Below are 7,977 nucleotides of genomic sequence, written 5' to 3'. Positions count from 1 at the left end.
GGGAATGTGCTCCAAGAGGATGTCTGCACAGAAGTCATGGGAAATTGAGTTCTTTTACCAGCTTAGCCACTGACCAGCTGTGGTCTTGGCAACTCAGTTTAACTTCTGAACCTCCCTTTTGTCATATTTAAAAGTGAGGAGAATGGGCAAAAAAAATGATCCTCAAAGTCCTGTTAAAAAGAAAACCACCGGTCCAAAATGGAGTCACTTATACTAAGGGCTCACATCAGAAAACCACGACTTAATACCTAACCTAACTACAGTTTTAACCACCCAGGAATGTAGCCTTTAATCAGTTTAAAAAAAAAAAAAAGCTGTACACAGGGCATGGGTTGAGCATTTAAAGGCTGTTAAGAGTTCTTGCCACCTCCAGAAGATGCCCAGATAGGATAAGCAGGTCATGGAACAGGCTAGATTGATACAAGGTCACCTCCCAACCTCAAGAAAATTTCCATGCAGTGAGGTACAGTGTGTAACATCTCATAATTCCCAAACCTCACAGCATGTCCATCTTAGGTATTAGTTTGGCTCTGAGAAACCCAAAGGCCTACTTAAAAGAAATGGGGTCCTTTAAATCCAGAGTTCAGTGTACCACCTTCCAGCACACCTATTTATTTTATATCTAAAAACTACAGTTCCAGAAGCTGCAGATATCTAGCAGAAACAGCAAATTTTAATAAGCTTATTTTGGCTCAATAACCATCAGGTCAGGGGGTCCCAAAATAAAGCTAGATAAAAATGTAAGTCTGCAGTCAGATAGGACTAGACAAAAATGTAGGTTAAATTCCATTTGTGGCTAGGTCTCTGCTGAGCTGATGCCAGCCTTCAGGGGAATTGCAGCCTAGAATTACAATGGCCATTATAAAGAATGTTCCAATTAGATAAGATCATTTAAGAAGTACACTTAAAAACAAAGGCTTCAAAATTCCAAAAATAACTTCATTGAAAGTTTCTTTCCAAAAAGCTGATAAGAAATTTAAAAGACAAGAGAGGTACCTAATACCCAAGACTATATGATTGACATAATTCTCACTGCTTCCCTCTGATGCCGGGGTTCTTGTTCACGAAGCCGAAGAATGAGCTTCACAAACACTCCAGATAGGAGAGCAAAGTACAGGCTTTTATTTAGAAATAAAATGAGAGAATAGAGCTCCTGACTCATGCCAGGAGGGGACAAGAGAGCCTGTCTAGGGTGTTTTATAGGCAGTTGAAGATTTTTCGAGAACATGAAAAAACTTAGGGGTGTGGGCTTGCATCACCTGCCCTGTCCTCAAGGTGGGCTGGGTCGTAGTCTGATTGCCAGGGCTGACAGCAGAGTCACGGGTTATGCTGATACCCTTGCAGAACACTCGAACATTCCAGGCCAAGGTGCTCCTGGCCTTTTGACCTTTAACTAATCTCACTGAAGATGTCTGTATTCTTAGTCTGGTATCTTTCCCTAGAGAATTAGCGTGACCTTGACTTTGCATAATGCTTAGCACAGAGTTTCAATGGGGACTTCTTTGCCCATTGTTACATTGCTCTGACTGTTTAATATTCTGCCTTGCTTTTCCCGGAGGCCCTCACCCTACTCTGACTACACCCACCGTCCCTGTCTCACCTCTATCCTCCTTTATTTGAATTCTCTTTCCAGTTATCCTGTCTGAATTGTCGTTACATCACCATAAACAAAAGTCTGACAACTTAATAACCTTACAGACAACTCCATACTTATTGTCAAAAGAAGGCCCCCATGAGACCCTCTCAAAGTTGATAAGACTCCGGGGAATTTTTTGATCAAATACTAGGTTATTCCCTTCACAGCCAAGGGAAAACTAAAATTTAAACAAAAATAAAAAACGTTCCAACACAGGTATATAGATGGGTATGTCAGTCCTTCAACATCCAGACTACAGCCCAATTCTTTTGGTACTCAAAAGCAACTGTCCTTATTTTACAAATGTTTACCAAACTAGAAATACAACAACCAGCAATTCAAAGTTCACCTATTCTTTTTAATGATTCCAAAACCTCCCTTATTTATTTCAAATGACTTGTAAATTATTGGCCTTAGGAAACCAAAGTCCTTCTTGGAGGAATCTGCATTATTTCCCTCTGCCTGTAAGATGAAAATATTAGAAGTGCAAACCTCAGAGAAGTAATTCTTATCTGAAGTAGAATGAAAGGGGAAAGGCCATTTGAAATTTAGACTGAGAAACCTTAAATGTCTTGTGCAAATATTAGTAGGAAAAACTTTAGTCATCTGAGCAGGTAACCTTAATTTATTCCATTTGCCAGAAACACAGTTTGGATTCAACTTCTATTAAGTAGTGAGTTTTGCATTAACAATCCTGTCTTATGGCTAAAATTCTTAAACACTAAGGTCTATATTTATATGTTTATTTGTGTCAATTGTAGATGTGTGACATTTTCTACTTCTGGATGATGTTGCTGAAACTACTTTGTAAGGAGCTCTATTTAATTGGCTTAAAAATAAGAACTTATAAATTAAGTATTTCTAAATCTCAGAACTGTAACAGAAATTAATCCAAATGCTTCTCAGATGCATACGATCTGGGAAGAGATTCAGTAATAAGCTACTTTAAGTTTGTTGGTTTAATTAAAATAGACATGTCATTAGAGTTATTAACATTAAGTGTATTTTATTCTACCTAGTTTACTAATAAGTTCATGTTATTTCTCTTACAAAATTTGTCAACAAGAAAAAATAACATAATGATAGTTAATTTTGCCTACTGTCTCACGAAGTTTTCAAGAGTAATCTAAACATAATCAATCACTAGGAGCAAATGATTTAGATAGATGAAAATGAGATAAGACTGTGTAGGTGAACTTTTTTTTTTTTGAGAGGGTATCTCTCATATTTATTGATCAAATGGTTGTTAACAACAATAAAATTCTGTATAGGGGGGTCAATGCACAATCATTAATCAACCCCAAGCCTAATTCTCAACAGTCTCCAATCTTCTGAAGCGTAACGAACAAGTTCTTACATGGAGAACAAATTCTTACATAGTGAGTAAGTTCTTACATGGTGAACAGTACAAGGGCAGTCATCACAGAAACTTTCGGTTTTGATCACGCATTATGAACTATAAACAATCAGGTCAAATATGAATATTCGTTTGATTTTTATACTTGATTTATATGTGGATCCCACATTTCTCCCTTTATTATTATTTTTTTTTTTATTTTTAATAAAATGGTGAAGTGGTAGGTAGATGCAAGATAAAGGTAGAAAACATAGTTTAGTGCTGTAAGAGGGCAAATGTAGATGATCAGGTGTGTGCCTGTAGACTATGTGTTAATCCAAGCTAGACAAGGACAATAAACCATCCACGGATGCAGAAGATTTCTCTCAAAACAGGGGGGCTGAGGTTCTAAGCGTCACCACTGTTGATCCCCAATTTCTCACTTGATGGCCCCCCTGCGACTGTGCCTGTCTTAGGTTGTTCCTCCCTTGAGGAATCTTACCCGTCTCTGGCTAACCAGTCATCTTCCGGGGCCATACAGGGAGATGTAAAGTTGGTAAGTGAGAGAGAAGCCATATTGTTTGAAATGTGTAGGTGAACTTTTTAGCAAAAATTATGCTTTATGGTATGTGTACTTAAAAACAGTTTCCCAAATCTTTTAGCAACCTGAAACTTTAAAGTTGTGGTAAGTGAAATAATGAGTTTAAGTAAAATTCATTGAATATGCAGATGATTTCCAAATAAGATAAAATACTAAGACCTAATTGCTAAACAAGTCTAAGTTTACCTGTTTTTTTTCTTCTTGTTACAGAAAAACTTAGGATGTTTGGGTCTGTCAGTAAACACGTTTTATGCCATGCTGAAAAATTTCTATGAAAAAAAGCACATATTTCTAGAAATCATAAGAAGTATTTACAGATCTGTCAATTGACAGAATGCTAATGTAAAAGGCAGCTCACAATTATTTACTTAGTTAATGTTCCTAAGAATTAAAAATTCTGATTAGTGTATGTAGTTAAGTCTACTAAAAACAATAAGGGAAACACCTCTGTATACTAAAAAAAAAAAAAAAATAGAATGTGTGCTTTCACTAGAAAAAGGTATGAGGAATGGAAATGCATTTTTATTGTGGGAAAAGAAAGTGATTTCATCCTAGGTGAGGCTGATTACTTAAAGAGGAAAAATACAAAACAAAATCTGAATGTAAAAAAAATAGAAAGTTGTAGAAGGTTTGTGAAATGGGAATCTTTGAAAAGAAATTTGAATGTGTGGTCATGCTGGCTCAGATTAAAATTAGTTTTTTGAAAAATAAGTTTTAACAGCAAAAGTACACTGGTACAAAATTAGAATTTGACTTTTCTTTCTGTAAAAACAAAGTTTTCTTAGATTATTGGTTTGCTCTTAATAAGAAATTGTAAACACCTTTAATGTAATGTGCCTAGAGAAACAAAGATTCTGTTTTGTATTTATCAGGGCTTTGATTACTTAAGTAAACCTAATCTTCTCCATATTAAAAGAGCTAAGGTTTGCTCAGAACTATGTAACCATCTATATTTACCTGTGAAGTCTTTAATTGTCACTTTGATTAAGTAGGTAACTTAAGTATTATTTTACAGGGACCTATAATCCTATTTGAACAAGTGTCCAAACCTTTTGATGTTTTGACAAGTTTAACAAAAATCAAATTCTAAATGAAGTCTTTTTGACCTTGAACTGATTTTGAAATTTTCTAGGTGGCCCCTGGAATATTTCAAAGGATTTATTCTCTCTCCTTATAAAAAGGGAAGTGTTAAACTAATTTGGCTTATTTGATGTTAAATTACATGGGAAGCAATATCAAATAAAAAATAACACTAAACCTTCTTTATGCTGTATAGGTAGGTATACGTTACAAATTCTCCAGAAATCATGTGTAATTTCTGGAAATATGATATATCTGGTCTAACATTATTGGTCGATTCCAATCTTTTTACTAAAATGTTGTAATAACCAAATTTCATTGTCAATTGGATTGTAATAAACTCTAATCAGACCTTTAACCATGTCATTTTAAAGCATTTCTTCATTTACAGACAGTTACTGTTTTACTCAAATGTTTTTAAGGTGTGATCAAGCTGGCAATATCTGGAAAAAAGCTTCCTACAAATGTGTTTCACCTTCAGAGAAATTCATGGAAAGGAATCTGATGAGTCCTCTAGAATACATATTTCTGATAACTTTCAGATCATACAACTAAACTGGGTAAGAATTTCTGGAACTAGTGGAAAAACTGGATTCGAGCAGAACAAGAATCAATAACATGGGACTAAATAAACTGAGGACGATGATTATAATTTCTGTGACTTCTTGTTTAAAGTATCATTTATTCTCTAATGTTTTGCTTTTCCAGATTTTAGGAAACCTTTTTCTCTTTTCTCTTAAACTATTAACAATTTGGTAAGATACATCCTTTTGAACAGAGATGAGATACCTACATTTTCTCCCTACCTCATCCCTTCAAAAATCCAAAACCCTAGAGTATTCTTTTCAGGGCAAAATAATCAGACACTTTCATAAGTTCAGTAAGAATCCATTCTCCTTGTAACAAGACACAGTTGGAAATATTGGCTATACTACCAAGGTTTTGACTGACTGGATTGTCAGGTCTGAGAGAGATGGAAAAATCAACCTAGTAACTTGTTCTAGCAAAGGAGTCTTTAATAGAGCTTATATGTTCAATCACTATTCTTGCTATGCTTATATACATAAAATCAGGCAAAGTTTAATGCAAACAAATTAGTTTTACTCTAAAAAATGAGGGTAATTATAAAAAGAAGAACCTATGTTTATACCTTTGTCTGTGTTAGACTCTAACCCTATTCATCATATTTGAAGTTTTATTATATACCTCTCAACTGGACTAGATTCTGAATTATAGTTTCCTCAGCAATCTGGCTATTCTCTAAACTAGTGTTTCCAATTTTTCTCCCACCCTCTGATTTGAAATCAGTCAAAACAAAGACTGCCCTTGAATCTCCTTGGAAGCGAGTATGCCAAGACCTCCTTACTACCCAGTTGGCCGCCAAATTTCAGGGACTAAAATGTTGGATATATATTCACAACTGAAGAAGGCTCCACCTGATATCTAGTCCTGTACAGATACTGGAAACCTCTGAATCAAATTGATGAAGAGACATAGCTGAAATAGAGGTAGATTGCTTCCTCCCAATGCACCAAGTAAAGACTTTATACTCTAACTAAACATGAAACCCTTTCTTTCCTTTACTCTCGTACTGACCTGGAAAGATAACCCCATCACCTGTACCTCCCAGGCTACTGCTTTGCCTTTCATACTGCTGGATTTATCATCAAAAACTCCTATCTGTCCATTAACCATGCCACATTAGTGAAAGTAGTTTGTGCCCCAACAAAGTTTTTCTTTGTGTTGGTTATTATTCTTCTTGGGCCTATGAATGCCTAGATGGCTGGCACATAACTGGACAGTGCTTCTTATGGTATCTAACTATGCCCCTAACTGTAACACCTCACTGGTCAACTCCCCTGGATTGACATTGCTGAGTTAGAAAGGAATTATCTAGAGGTATTCATGACTTAGGATTTGCTTCCTTTGACAGGACCACACTTCCCTTATTAGGAATACATATAAATAAAAATGTGATCAGAAATCTCTCCTGAACTATAGAAGGTATCACAGAATCTATGGCTAAGATAATAACTGCTCAAGAAAGGTCTTTAGACTATCTGGTCAAAGTTATTCTTGATAATAGGACAGCAGCCCTGGTTATCTTTTAACCAAGCAAGGAGGTGTCTACACTGCAGCCAACACTACCTGCTGTACTGGATTAACACTTCTGGGAAGCTGAAATTCAATCACGATCACAATGAGCAAGCCACTCAGCATTAAAAGGTGACTCCTTCAGCAAGGTCTTCCTTTGACTTATTTGATTTTGATTGGTTTGGGTTCTGGGGACCATGGCTCTGCAATGCACTCCAAACATTGAGAATTATCCTGCATATAATAACCATAATAATCCCGTCATGTTGTATTCTCTCAAAAGCCTTAAATGCATGTTTGCAGCCACTAACCACCAAGAAATGGTCTCCTTAATGGTGGAAAATCAGAAAAGGAATAAAGAGGAATGACCAACTTAAAAATTGTGAACCTGAAGTTGTAACCTGTGAATATCAGAGATTAAGCAAAAATGTCATGACCTGTGAATATCACACAAAGACTGAGCAAACTAGAGAGTGGTAACTGAAATGTGACCTTAAATTTTGATCACATCTCTCAGTTAAGCAAAGAGTGTGATCAAAAGGGAAGAATTGTTAAAAACTACAGGTCCCAAATGGAGTCACTTATGTTAAGGGCCCCATGTCGGTAAACTAAGACTTACTATTTAACCTAACTGCAGTTTCATCCCCCAACTCAAGGGAATGTAACCTTTAACCAGTCAACATGGAATCTCCTGGTTAGTGGTAGGAAATTTACTGATAGATCCCCTCTCTTCCCCTTAGGAGAGTAACCTTGTCTAAAGTAATGGATTCTTTGCTAATAATTTGCTTTTTTCTACTCCCTCTCTACTTTTAAAAACCTTTCATTTTCTGCTGCTTGATGGAGCTTCTTTCTGTTTGTTAGATGGAATGCTGCCTGACTCATGAATCATTTAATAAAGCCAATTATGTCTTCAAATTTACTCAGTTGAATTTTGTTGTTTAACAGTACCTTCCACATCTGACCTTCTCTGTGGGTCAGAGTGGAGGTGGCAAGGACAAGCTCTTACTTATTGGCAAAAGGGACTAGGAATTGTGTTTTGTGAGCCTTGGATTCATGGTACCCCTGCCCCTTACCTATATTTTATCACAAGTGCTCTGTATTTTTAAAAAATAGGTACAAACGTGTCAAGCTATGGGTGAGGTGACCTCAAAGCCAGAGGTATTTGCTCTTCTACCAAGGTGAGAAACAGAGCAAACCCCAGTGCAGGCAAGCCAAGGAGCAGAGAAGCAA

General features: G+C 36.2%; 1 long non-coding RNA gene across 1 annotated transcript; it reads left to right on the top strand.

Annotated features, from left to right (window-relative positions):
* The first annotated feature begins 2,126 nt into the window (after positions 1-2,126).
* On the top strand, positions 2,127-7,590 carry LOC118969856 (uncharacterized). Its single transcript, XR_005057689.2, has 3 exons — positions 2,127-2,250; positions 5,076-5,213; positions 5,962-7,590. It is a non-coding gene; the product is annotated as an uncharacterized lncRNA (long non-coding RNA).
* Positions 7,591-7,977: the final 387 nt, after the last annotated feature.

Source organism: Manis javanica, chromosome 16 (genome assembly GCF_040802235.1).
Source record: "Manis javanica isolate MJ-LG chromosome 16, MJ_LKY, whole genome shotgun sequence".
NCBI classification, from domain to species: Eukaryota; Metazoa; Chordata; class Mammalia; order Pholidota; family Manidae; genus Manis; species Manis javanica.
The sequence above is the reverse complement of the archived record's forward strand: the minus strand, read 5'-3'. Positions and strand labels throughout refer to the sequence as shown.